At 35.7% G+C, this 14783-nt stretch overlaps 1 long non-coding RNA gene across 1 annotated transcript; it reads left to right on the top strand.

Moving 5' to 3' along the window:
- Positions 1–5036: 5036 nt before the first annotated feature.
- On the top strand, positions 5037–7111 carry LOC124803025. Its single transcript, XR_007017180.1, has 2 exons — positions 5037–6252; positions 6768–7111. It is a non-coding gene; the product is annotated as an uncharacterized LOC124803025 (long non-coding RNA).
- Positions 7112–14783: the final 7672 nt, after the last annotated feature.

The raw sequence follows: 14783 nt of genomic DNA, 5'->3' as shown, positions 1-14783 counted from the left end.
ATACAGTGAGTGAATAATGAAAATCTCATTTTCCGCATGTTAAGCCGTCCTACAGCAGTAAATTTTCCGCCATTTAATTTTGTTAAACACTTTCCCCACAATCTTGCTGTGGCACTGACCTGTAACGTAGCACGAGGTCTAGAGTATACATTTTGAAGCTGTTGATATGGAAAAGGGAAGTACAGATCTTCTAGTTAGGAATAGTTTACATGCAGTACATGAGGGTAACCCAGGAAAAGCTTACTTGTGTATGTGGTTGTAGTGTCGGCAAAAAGTTCTTGTGTGTGCAGTTGCCATGTAGAACACCAGGGGTAAAATTTTTCTCCAGAGTCTTGAACTGTGTCGGAACAAAAGTGAGGTATTCATATGAATCAATAATATTGTTTTCATTTCATTACACGTATTATACAGATGTCTGAGTTCTGCTGTGTTAACATTGCAAAGTCCTGTAGGCATGTGGAGTATTAACCACAACTGTCGTATTGGAAGCAGAATCAAACACATTTTTAGGTTACTTGTCTCTAAATGATATTTTCAGAAGAAAAAAGCAATGTTGCTTCTTATTGATATAATACTTTCAGAGTCACAGCTGTGTTTGACCAACCATAACTGGTGCTGAATGTGCATGTCGTCATAAAATATGCACACACAGTACAGTACATCGATCTAGTGAGGCACGTGGATCTTTTAACGAACATCGGTCAACAGATAGCACTATGAAAAGAATGTTAACTGCGCTTTAAGTTGCTACTGGCGACTTCTAGTTGCGAATTGTCCCAGAAATCGCAGTTGGACTTTCGACCATAGATACTAGTAGACTGGCCTTGCTGTGCAGAAGCTATATGGCTGGTTTGGCTCCAACATACAACCACGTGACTGTTGGCAAAACATGGCGGGATTTCAAATCAGCGGTCTGCCATCTTATGTTTGTATCGTATTTTACCCACATTTCTCAATTGACTGCCAAACGCTTCGAACAAAAATTACTTTTTTATTTGCGAAAAATTATGCCAGAACTACTTTTGACCTGGATTTGTTCACAGTACCATTTATAAAATCTAACAAATACATCGAACGCCCCTCTGGTGGGCAGCAGGTCGAAATTACTATAAACTATCAATTAAAGTAAAATGTCGTTAAAATTCTTTTAAACAGTAAGAGTGGGCTCGTGTCAAAATTTTAAATATTGGATTCGCCGCATTTTGAGCTCTAGTCACTTATAAAAGAAAATGGGGTATGGGAATTATGTCGACTTTAGGAGCAGGTCCATTTTAGAGTATCAATTTTAGGTGTTCTTCAAAGGTTCAGTTCCTACTATTTTTACAAAAGTTAAAATTACCAGTTTTTAAAAAAAAAATTTTTGGATGAAAGGTGAGACTTTGAAGTTTCAGGAAATAATTTTGGAGCCTACATTTATGTAATAGTATTAGAAGGTAGAAAAAATTCTCTTTATGTGTCGACTATAGGTGCTGTTACCTTATTATAATCTCACTTGTTTGTATACAAAAAGCGCATATGTGCAGATGGTAGAGCTGGGCCAAACGGTTATTCTAGAGTAAACGTTATCACAGTTCCAGCTATTCTTTGATAGCCGTTATTTTTAACGGTTATTAATAACTGTCAAGTTATTTTTCGCTAACGAATACTGAATACTCCGACGGGGCTACAATTAAATAACGACATAGTTGGAATCCATCACTTTAGTTATCAATATAACTGCGAGCAGTGTGAAATGGCAGGAATGTCGTGTGAATCGTGTCATAACCTTACCTAATTAACTCTGGGTACATTTTAGTTGGTGTTAGAACGATTATTAGTGTTTCATATCATATGTATGTATGTTATCGGTCGCTATTAGAAATATTATCTTTGCAGATGCAACAGAAAGTACTCGGAACTTCGCCACAGCACTGTTTAAGTAAAATGTTAACAACTTGCGTTTTTAAGAATGAAGTAATATGTAAACTGAATACTGCAAGTTAAATACGAAGCTTAATTTTCTGTGCTGCTCACTTAATAGAATAAGTGTACAGCCTTGTAATACAACAAAAAAAAGTAATGTGACAGATTCGTTTACTCCTGTCCTGTACAATATAGTTCTATTGGGGAAAGTGTGAGTAGCTAATCCAAGTTTTATGTGAGATTTGGAAATTCTTCGATTTCTCCAGCTACAGCATGTTTATAACATATGAAGACATACAGATCGAAAAAGTTGACAGTGTTACATTTCTGGAACTACATCTCGATAATAAATTCAGTTGGGAAGGGCGTACCACAGAATTGATGAAGCGCCTTAACAAGTCTGTATTTACAGTAAGAATGATGCTAGATGTAGGAGACATAAATAGAGAAATGCTTACATATTTTCATTCTATTATTTCATAAGGGATCATATTCTATAGTAACTCATCAAACGGAGCAAAGCTTTTCGCATGTAAAAACGTGTAATAAAAATCGTTTGTGGTATAAATTCAAGAACATAATGCAGGAACCTGTTCAAGGACCTTTGTATTCTAACCACTACTTCCTAATATATTTATGCCTTAATGAAATTTGTTACAAGTATTTCCAACCAATAGCTCACTATATAATACCAATACTAGACATAGGAACAGTAATCTACATAAAGGCCTAAAATCACTTACCATGGTCCAAAAAGGGGTCCAATTTTGAGGAAAATGGATTTTCAATAAACTGCCAGCAAATCAGCAACCATTAAAAACTTGGTTTCAGATAAAGCACGGTTTATAGAGTGTTTGAAGGACTTTTTGATACAGTGTGTGTGTTTGAGGTTTACGGGCGCTAAACAGTGGGGTCATCAGCGCCCGTTTTTTATACAGAAGTGTCCGATTCCACCCATGTACTTTGACCCAGCACGTCATCAATATGCCGGAAATGGCTATTTTAAGTGTGTCTATGACGTCACTACATACACATGGCAACAAACACGAGGATACATATATATATAATACAATAACATCTCCCACCAAAAATACAATCAAACCAACGGGACAACAACAGGAAGTTGCGGGTTTTAGGATAAGGACAAACTAGTAAAAAAAACACACCATATCCCAAAACACAAAATGACGAACAAAAAGAAAAAAAATTACAGCATTCCGCTACACCAACAAAAATCTGCAGGACTCGGACACTTCCCTTGAACAATATAGGTGAACCATATACCAAAACACAAGTACCCACAATTAAAAGTACGAAAATTGGAATCAGACATTTCCCTTGACCTACATAGTTCAACCTCAAGTGACGATACCGAAACATCAACACCTACAACTATGAAAATGGGAATCGGTCATTTCCGGTGACCTATACAGGTCCACCACAACTACTGATGCCAAAAAACCAACACCTACAACTGCAAAAAATAAAACCAAAACCACAACCCCAAAAATCCACAAATCAAACATCCCTACATAAATTAAAACACATTCAACACTCCATAAATACACAAAACGTCACAACTAGAAGAAAAAAAATTAATTACCACCAGCAAATTCCTGCACTGCATACTAGATCGCCCCCCCTCCTCCCCACACACACACAAACCAACTCATAAACACCGTGCCACAATGACATTCACACACCACAACATCCTTACGTCAAAGCAGACAGGTGGAACTGGACGCTTCCATTGACCCCTCCTTCTACTCTTTAGATGAATATCTTAACAGAGACTGATAGACCAGCTTATGTAAAAATTCTGCTATATTTCAGTTTTGACAGTACTTGGTCGCAACAGTCACGATCTGGTAATCTGTGAATGATAAATTTATTAAAAGTATGTAACAGTGTTTTATTCTGGAAGAGTGTCAATTCTGTAAATATTAGCAGTTACTGTAATATATTCACATATTTTGACAATCTCCTCACAAGTGATGAGGATGATAATTATTATATTCAAAGGTATTGTGTTATACTTTCTGGCATCATTCACAATGGCCAGCGGCTATTTCCGAAGAAGTATGAAAATATTTGTTCACTCCATTAACTATCAAATCTGGAAAAATCACCAGAGTCTAAGACTGGAGTCACTGTGTCAGGAACACAGACACACAGTTATTCCGTTACCAACTGCCAGGTTACCTGTAGTGATAGCCTAATAACTACCAAAGAACAAGAAGAATACCGATCTCTGACAGTTATTTACACAGTCGCTCGAATTCCTTATGGTAACTCTCCTTGTACTACCCCTCCAAGGTAAATTAACACGTAAGGCGGTGGCTCAAGGGATCGACTGTACTTGTTAATGCCTGTACTGCAGCTCCCATCAGCCACCGTTCGGACATTAACTTTATTTAATTGTTTGTGCTAAAAGTAACGAAGGCCCACGAAATAGCACACAGTTCTTATCAACAGATGGCGCGCAGTTTCACAGTTATTCCCATGGCCTATAGAACACCTTCCAAATGCGCAGTATGATCTTCGGTCAACAGATGGCGAGAGGCACTGTTGACACTAGACAGTTATTGAAATAACTGTCAGAATCAGAGGAACGGTTATCGCAGTAACCGTTGCTTCTCAGTAACCGGTTATTTCTATCAGTTACGTCATTTTTTGCCACCTCTAGCAGGTGGCTTAAAGTTTTTCCGTTTCAGGGCCGCATCCAAATCTGCCTTCGGTTTTCATCCTTAGTGAACCTATGAGTAGAAACGAGAAACAGTTATACTTACTACTGTAACCGAATTATCACAGATACTTTCCAAAATGTAATATAAGTCTGACTTTACAGGCATCACATTCAACACTTTAATTTACGTGATACTCTATTTCAAGTGCAAAAAACATATAAAAGTCACTTCAGCAGGTTTCACTAAACGCATCTGCACTATCACAGAAACACACGTGAAATGTAATGTCATTTCCCCCGACAAAACGCTGAGTACAGCCATAAGCGCAACACGAAACAACCATGTTTTGCCAACATTCACGTGACTTTAGCCCAGAGATGTTGGAGCCACGAAAATGACGTCAGGGCCAGTCTATTATATTTATGGTCAAAGAGTTGGACCCGATAGCGTATCGCACAGATGAGCTTAGTATGAACTTTGACCAACAGATGGCACTATTAACTGCTCTTTTTAGTTGCTACCATGGAGGCAGAATTTTTACGTCCATGGTTGCTACTTGCGACTCTCAGTCGCGACATGTCGCAGAAATCGCAGTTGGACTCGATAGCGAATCGTAGGGAAGGAGCGTAGTACGAACGTTGGCCACCAATGGCATGTTAACTGCGTTTTCTAATTCCCCAAGGCTAAATAATTGTACTGGTCGTGTGAAGAATATTCTAATTTGTGTGAAAAATTACAGCTATAGCTGCATTTGTTTCTTTGCAAATGAGACCCTATCAACTACATACTAGTTCTTTATGTATTGGCATGTATTGCAGAAAATGCTTAAGAAGCAGGTCTCTCACTGTTATATAAATGTACTGGATGTGTGAAGTATTTTCTAATTTGCGCGAAAAAGTAATATTCACTGCCAGGAAAGTAAACTTCTTCCTTTGCTCTTGTAAGTACCAGAATGTATTTCATCTGCATAAGTGCTTAATTGGAGGACGTTCTTGTTTGGAAAAGAAGTATCCTAAAATAACTAGCCTGTAAATTTTTTTATGCTTTATAGGCAGCTGGCAGTAAGACTAAAGTCAACTTTTAATTCTTTCTCACATATGTCAGTCTTTTTTATGTGCCTTGTTCTGGCGATGAGTGTTAGTTTGTTTCTGCAAGATAATCGACATGTTTTGAATATTCCCTCACATTTTCATATTTCATGTTTAACTTGTAAATTACTGACAATGAAGACCTCATAAACGTGAACGTCAATAATATTTTTTTTTTTTTCAAATGGAAAGACTCGAACCAAAACAATCTCATTTGCTAGGCGCTGTTCTTGTCCATCGCTGATAACGTTCTCCACATCACTACAGTGACCAGCTGAGGTCTGTTACTTTATCTTGTGTCATATATTCTGAGACACTGAAGCGCTAATACCTCATTATTTGATTTTCAGTACCAATAAGTTGCATCTTTTTCAGAGTTTCTCAATGCAGTGCTGGTTTGGAACAGCATTTATTCATAGGACATTAGTTATAATACGGTTATAACATAAAACAAGCCAAATACGAGCTTGACAAAATCCAATATAGCCTCACACAGTTACTTCAGCCAAAGTATATCTTGAAAAGGAGTGCAGCCACAGTACCTCTTGAATTGCATATGCAAACCCAGGCATGTGGTATGTGTAGTTCCTCAACAAATTACTAGGAATAGAAATCAAATACATTCATGATGCAAAAAATTCAAAATTCGAAAATGCAACCTCCGTTCTAGTGGATTCTGATGTCTTAGAATTTCCCAGATTTGTCAAGTCTAAGGTTGTTAATCTACATGTTACAATCTTTCAAGCTTAAAGTTGTGTGAAAAAATGTTTTTATAAAACAAAATTCAAATGATGTACTGAAAGTTAATTAACCTTTTCATGACAACTAAGAATCTTCCTTGAGTATTTCTCAGTGTTGGGAAGAATCACTGAAAGCTTTGTTTTGAGATGCAAATATCAATATTTTAAACTGGTACAAAAGTTGCCGGTTACTGGCTAACAAAATGTTATTGCCAGTCTTATTACTGCAGTTTTTGAAGCAGAAAATCTGAAATCTCGCTTTGAACCCCTTCTGAAATTTGCAAACAGAATATTGTCTTCATATTGTATTTCTCACATCCATTTATTTATTTACTGATTTCTTTCCATAGAGCCAACGAAGATGATGACTCCTGCAAGCGTCAGTGTTGTTTTACATTATTTTCAGAATTTCTTTTAAAATATAAACATATCAGATAGTTGATATATGAATTAACAAAACTGCAAAACAAGCACATAAAACAGAATGTGAAATCACAAAAGTAGGTATACAAATAAAATATTTCTGAATTCCAATAAAAACTGAAGATCACATGCTTTCAACAGAAAAATCAGAAAGTAAATGTAAAAATTTATTTGTTAGGAATAATTTAAGTTTCTTCTTGAAGATATTTCTATTGTGTGCATATAAATCTTTTGCCAATTTATTAAACCAGATTTGAGCGCTGATATATGAGCTGTGGTCTTTTATTTTTAGGCTGATTCCTTGCCTAAAGTAGTCTTCTAGTATTGTGGCTATGTGTATCATTGCATTTTCTAGAAAGTTTTTGATGATGTACAAAAAATAAAATTACCTTGTATAAATACAAGGAACGTACTGTAAGGTACTTATGTTGCACAAAAACCTTTCAACAAGAATCAGGATGACTAAGCTATGTATTATTCTAATTGCCTTCTTCTGCAGCAACATTAATCTAGTGAGGTGAGTATCTGCAGCACAGCTCCATAATTCAATACCATAATTTAGGAACGGATATATTATTCTATAGTAGACAGTTTTGACAGTAGGATTTGAAACTTTTTTTGCTGTGTGACTGAGTTGATATAATCCACTACTAATCTTCCCACATACATAGTTAATATGATTTGATCATTGCAAGTTTTCATCTGAGCATAGGCCTAAGAATTTACAACTATTAGAGTACATAGCTTCAATTCCACATGTATTATTTATAGAGTTATGGTTAGAATTAACAGTCGTAAGTGGTAATAACTGTGATTTGTTAATATTCCCATTTAGTTCTTGTTCTTGAAAATAATTATATTTGTTACTCTATCTGTTGCAGAAGATGTAAGTTGACAGGTATTTTTTTCCAAGGAACAACAGAAATGTGTCATATGCATAACTCACTATTTTGGAGTATTGTGGCTGAGTGACATTATTGACATAGACTAAGAAGAGAAAGGGGGCAACAATTGACCCCTGTGGGACTCCTTGTTTCACTGTTTCAACAGAAGACTGGGATATTACGACTTGGTCATTAATTTGATAGGTTAGCTTTGTGCACTGCTTCTGGTTCGACAGGTAGCTGGCCAGCAATAGTATTGCTGAATCTTTTAATATATATGCATGAAGTTTCTTTATTAATAGGTCATGTCTAACTGAATTAAATGCTTTAGTAAGATCAAGGAATATGCCTGCAGCAAATTTAATTTCATCTAGTACACTATACCAATAAGTAAAATTCTGGGATTGCTGTGATGGTGTTGTAGTACACTATACCACTAAGTAAAGTTCTGGGATTGCTGTGATGGTGTTGTAGTTTTTCCTGAAACCATGTTGTGTATCCATGACTAGATTGGTTTTTTTTTGTGAAACAGTCGCTGAGTCGTGAAAGCAAAATGTATTCAAGGATTTTGCTAAATATGGGGATTAATGAAACTGGTCTACTGTTTTCCACCTGTTTCTTGGATCCTTTATTATATGCTAGTTTGACTATGCACATTTTTAATGAGTCTGAGTATGTATTTTCCATAGCACGACAGTTAATATCATCTGTAATGAACCATACAAATGTTAGCTTGATTACTGCTTTCATGTGGTATGATCAGCACCAAGTGAACTGGTCTGTCAGGAGGGTCAATGTGGAGCCAGATCAGCTGTTTTGGGTGGCTACATTGTCAGGCCTTGGTTTGTTCCTGTTGATGGTATTTGTAGTTGGGACTTCACAAGATATGGCCTGCTTCTCATTAGGAAAGAGAACGGTAAACTGGCTGGGATGATAGCAAACTCTTTAAGGGAGGGCACTGCAGCTAATGGGAATACCTCTTTTTTAGGCTAAGAACAGTGTCCAAACATACAACATTGATTGAAATTAAGCTTAGTGAGTAGCTCAGACAGGCAGGTACTAGAGATGTTAAAATATCACAAAATTCTCGTAACAATACAGTGAAAAATAATTTTAGTATGTCAATACTCTCATAAAAGCACAGTGAAAAATAATGTTAGTATACTGAATCACAATATATGAGGGTATTAAACAACAAAGTAGATGAGCTCCTTCTTTGTTTAGAAGATTTAGAAACTGAGGGTGGAATAGATGTAGTATGCCTGTCTGAACATCATATAATCGCAGATATGGAAATGGTAAATGTTGGTGGATATAAGCTTTCAGCCCATGTAAGCAGAGACATTATGGACAGAGGAGTTGCCATACATGTTTAAATCCGTCATAGTGTGAAAAATTTGTAAACTAAAAAATTTGTGTAGAGCAACATACAGAAGCATATGGTGTGAGCTTAAACTAGATAATGGTACTTTTATAAACGATGTAATAGGTCCCCATTGGCAAATTTTCAGCTATTTTTGAAAAACTTGGATTCTTTGTTGTGCGAACAGAGGGAAGTAAATTATTGTTTGTGGAGTTTCAATGTAGATTTTCTGAAAGAGTCAGATAGAAAGTTAGACCTTCAAGTACTACATGGTTCTTTCAATTTGATGTCAGTTATTGATCTTTCTACTTCGGTGGGACAGGAAATCAGTACACTGATAAATAATGTTTTTTATAGACCAAGATAAATTTAATCAAATAAAAACTCTTCCTGTTAAGAATGGTCTCTCTGATCATAATGCACAGCTAATTACACTATGACGTAGTTCTATACAGTAATACAAAACAGTCCTCCAAAATAGTGCATTCAGTTAATGATTTAACAATTGAAAATTTTAGTGAAAGCTTCCAACAGTTAGACTGGAATGAAGTGTACTGAGAACCTGATGATAATTTAAAATTTAATCTATTTACTGATACGTTTGTGAGTATATTTGAAAACAGTTTCCCTAAGAAAACAGTGAAATACAACTTTAAGAAACCATCTAGGAAGCCCTGGCTCACTAAAGGGATAAAAATATCTTGTAAAAAGAAAAGGGAAATGTATCGTATAGCTAGGAGGGTAATTATCCAGAAACAGTGAAACATTATAAAAACTACAGCATTATATTAAGAAAATTTATTAAAAAGTGCAGAAGTACATGCATTATGTCTGAGATTAGCACATCTGATAGTAAAATTAAAACAATTTGGAATACTGTTCGAAGGGAAACAGGGCAACAGAGAGTACAGGAAGACTGTATTTGTATGAAACTTAATCAGAAGTTTGTTAACAAGAAATCAGAAGTACAAAACATTTTAATAATCATTTTTTAAGTATTGTAGAGAAAATAAGATCCAGCTATTAATTTGAAAATGCAAGGCAGTATATGGAAGAGGTAGTACATATGCAATTTGATAGAACTGTAATTCAACCCACCTCTCCTACTGAAATTAGCACTCCATCTTCAGGTCACGAGTGGCCTACTGGGACCATCCGACCGCCGTGTCATCCTCAGTGGAGGATGTGGATAGGAGGGACTTGGGGTCAGCACACCACTCGTCCGGCCGTTATGATCGTATTCTTGACTGAAGTCGCTACTATTTGGTCGAGTAGCTCCTCGGTTGGCATCATGAGGCTGAGTGCACCCCGAAAAATGGCAACAGCGCATGGTGCCATGGATGGTCACCCATCCAAGTGCCAAACACACCTGACAGCACTTAGCTTTGGTGATCTCACGGGAACCGGTGTAACCACTGCGGCAAGGCTGTCGCACTACTGAAGTTAGGAAAATAATAAATTCTCTCAAAAGTAGAAGTTCACATTGAATTGATGGAATTTCCAACAGAGTACTAAAAGCTTGTTCCTAAGAGATTAGTAGGATTCTCAGCAACATATGCAGTAGCTCAATGAAACAGAGCATTTTTCCAATATAGATTAGACTGTAATACACTATTGTTAAACCATAGCATAAAAACGGAGATATGTCTGATGCTATCAACTGCCACCCTATCTCACTTCTGACAGCTTTATCCAAAATTCTTGAAAAAATAATGTACTGAAGAGTAGCACCACATATTTGAAAAAATGAAGTACTTAAAAAATGTCAGTTTGGTTTTCAGAAAGGCTTTTCAACAGAAAATACTGTATATTCTTTCATTGATTAACTATTAAATCCATTAAATAGCTAATCATCACCCTTTGGGATATTCTGTGAGCTCTCAAAGGCTTTTGATTGTGTGAATCATGAAATTCCTCTAGATAAGCTAAAGAATTGTGGTATGAGTGGGACAGTACACAAATGGTTTAATTCATATTTTACTGGAAGATTTCTGAAGATTGACATTAACAGTACAGATAGTATGCAAAAATCAGCAAAGTCATCTAACTGGGGAGGTATAAAGAATGGTGTCCCACAGGTTTTAGTCTTGGGCTCGTTATTGTTCTTAATATGTATTAATGACTTGCCACTCTTTATTCATGAAGATGTGCAAAGCCAGTTCTTTTTGCTGATGATGCAAATAGAGTAATCACACCCAACTAACAAGAATAAACTGAGGAAATTGTAAACAATGTCTTTCAGAAAATTATTAAGTGGTTTTCCGCAAATGGAATCTCACTAAATTTTGAGAAAAAACAGTTTTCACAATTATGTATAGTAAATGGCATAGCACCATTGATAAATATAGACTATGAATGGAAGTCTGTTGCTAAGGTGGAATACTCAAAATTTCTCAGTATGTGCATTGATGAGAAATTGAATTGGGAGATACACATCGATGATCTGCTGAAATGGTTAGGTTTAGCTATTTATGCTATTAGGGTTATTGCAAATTTTGGTGATAAACATATCAGTAAATTAGCCTACTATGCATATTATCATTCACTGCTTTCATATGGCATCATATTTTGGGATAATTCACTATTAAGAGAAAAATATTCATTGCACAAAAGTGTGTAATTAGGATAGTAGTTGAGCCCATCCAAGATCAAACTGTGGACATTTATTTAAGGACTACGGATATTCACAGTACCTTCTCAATACATATATTCGTTTATGAAATTTGTTATTAAAAATCTATCCCAATTCAAAACTACAGCAAAGTACATAGCTACAACACTAGAAGAAAGGATGATATTCACTATTTGTGATTAAATCTGACTTTGGCACAGAAAGGGGTGAATTATGCTGCCACAAAAATCTTTGGTCATTTGCCAAATAGCATTAAAAGTCTGACAGACAGACAACCAACATTTAAAAGCAAATTAAAAGAATTTCTGAATGACAACAACTTCTACTCAATAGATGAATACTTAGATATGAAGTAGTAACTGCAAAAAAATTTAATTAATTAATTATTTTGTGTAAAGAAAAGTTATGTTAAAGTGACACGTTCCACATCATTACGAAATGTCGTATTCATTAGCTATGGAACAAGGATTAATGTATGTATGAATGGATGTATGTACAACAGCAACAGCAACAAGAACAGAAGGAGCAGTAGTGGAACCAACAACAACTGGAGCAGCAACACAGCAATGCTGAAGGAGGAGCCAAAGCAAAAAATACATCTGTGTCATTCAATGATAATTTCTTATGGATTCAAGCCAAGAAGAAAATAAAAATGAGACAAATCAGCCTGCTAACTCACAGATAAGTCGCAGCAACATCTTATTTTTAAACATTCAGGATCTTGAAAGTAAAGTTGAAGTTCTGGAGGAGTCATTGCCACAGAATAAGTATTCTTTCTTATGTCTATCTGAACATTGGCTTAAACCTGAACAAATTCAATACTATGTACCAAAAGGTTATAAATATGGAAACAATTTTTGCAGCTCTCAGTACCATAATGGCAGTACTGTTATCTATGTTTCAAATGAAATAGAGTGTTGGCACTAGATCTTAGTTGGGCATGTGTAGAGAAACACTGAAATTACCGGGATCAGATGTGATAGAATGAAACTTATCATAGTATGTATCTACCATTCCCCTGACTCAGATGATAAAACTTTTTTACATAATTTAGACAGTGTACTCTGATACATAACGAAGTGGAAACAGTATGTAACTGTAATTGGGGGAGATTTTAATTCAAGCTTTGATGTAACATGTAACAAACCCAGTGTAAATAAATTACTGAATATGCTAAGGCAGCAAAGGCGGCACAACTTCCATCATGTAAATTCAGAACCAACAAGACTAAAAGCTTGCTTGGATAATGCTTTTGTCAACTGTGCTCATGATATGTGCTCCACCAAGGTAAAAGAATTTGTTTTCTCAGACCACTCTATGCTAACAGTAGAGTTAAGACATTTCATAACAGGGGTTGAGAGTAAGGCTGCACAAAAGTTAACATAATGTAATACCTTAATATTAACAAAACACAATCTCAGAAAACTAACGCACCAGCTGAGCATAACTAACTGGGACAAATTATTTCAAAACTGTGAATCCAGTGCCCAAACAGTTTATGAAACATTACACAATTACTTAATAGGTACTTTTAAAGCCCATCTTGTTTAAAAGAAATATCATAAAACAAGAAAGGGTAAATTGTGGTGCACCAAAGAACTAGAGAATCCAAAAAATAAGCTACTTCTGTTGAAGCGCCTTGAAAAAGCAAATAATTCTAATGAAATTAATGATCTCGAAAAAACCACTAGGAAACTGTATAAGAAAGAGTTACAATTGCCGAAACAAAGAGACACAAACCTCATAAAAAATACTAAAAACCAATGCAAAACAGCCTGGTCAGTAATTAATACTGTTACAGGTGAAGTCAGAAACTTTGACAAGATAGTCACAGTACCAGCAGATACATTCAACAAATATTTTGTAAGCTGTGCTGATGATATCAAAAAGTGATCAGTAAACCCACTGTAACATATTTCGATTGTCTTAAGAGTGCAAACCTAAATAATAATAGGCCCAGATCATCGTTGAAACTCTTTAAGGAGGTACACCAACATGAAGTTCTTAAAATAGGCAAAGAAATGAAAAATGCATACAGTACAGATATTTTTAATATGTCAGACAATTTATGGAAAGAAATCATACATTACATTGCAGCACCATTAACTTATTCTATAAACCTGTGTCTCATAGAAGGGTTTTTTCCTGACCCTCTCAAACTATCCAAGGTTAATCCAGTCTTTATGAAGGGTATCAAATCAGATCCCGCAAACTACAGACCAATTTCACTAATTCCAGTACTAGGAAAAGTCTTCGGAGGCATAATATATCAGCAGATGTCTGAGTACCTAGAACTAAATGATATGTTAAGTTCATCACAGTTTGGTTACAGAAAAGGAAGGTCAGCTATACATGCCATATAGCTCTTAGTCAGACATTTAAGCAGCATTCGAGGACCATGCTCACACACAGGTAACCTTTTGCTCTCTAAACTTGAGTACTATGGAATATGTGATGAAAGTTTAAAACTCACCAAATCATACCTCAATAAAAGGAAACAGGTGCTGAGTTCAGGAAGTCATCTGTCAAAAACACTTGAGGTTCAACATAGAGTGCCACAGGGATCTAAACTGGGACCTCTTCTCTTCCATGTACACATAAATGACTAACAGGAAATATAGATGTAAAGACATATATGTATGCAGATGATACAACTTTTCTATATGTAAACCATGTATATGATAACCTTGTAAGTTGAAATTGGCAAAAGAAAATGCAACATCATGGTTTAATGCAAATGGCTTACTATTAAATGAGGAAAAGACCCAGAATATGTGGTTTAGTCTATCAAAGACTACAAAAAGAGAAAAACAAAAGGCAAAGTTTATAGGTATCATGTTTGACAACAGTCTGACATGGAACTCTCATGCTGATCACAAAGTGGTTAGGTTGCCAAGAGTTATATATTTGTTGCAGAGACTTATGTGTTGTGTGACATTTGAGTATGTAAGGACAGTGTACTTTGCCTTTTTTCAATCTGTTTTAAGGTATGGGTTAATACTCTGGGGAAACAGCAGAAAATAAATGAAATTATGGTGATCCAGAAGAAAGCAATCAGAATAAT

This window comes from Schistocerca piceifrons, chromosome 6 (genome assembly GCF_021461385.2).
Source record: "Schistocerca piceifrons isolate TAMUIC-IGC-003096 chromosome 6, iqSchPice1.1, whole genome shotgun sequence".
Classification (NCBI taxonomy): domain Eukaryota; kingdom Metazoa; phylum Arthropoda; class Insecta; order Orthoptera; family Acrididae; genus Schistocerca; species Schistocerca piceifrons.
The sequence above is the reverse complement of the archived record's forward strand: the minus strand, read 5'-3'. Positions and strand labels throughout refer to the sequence as shown.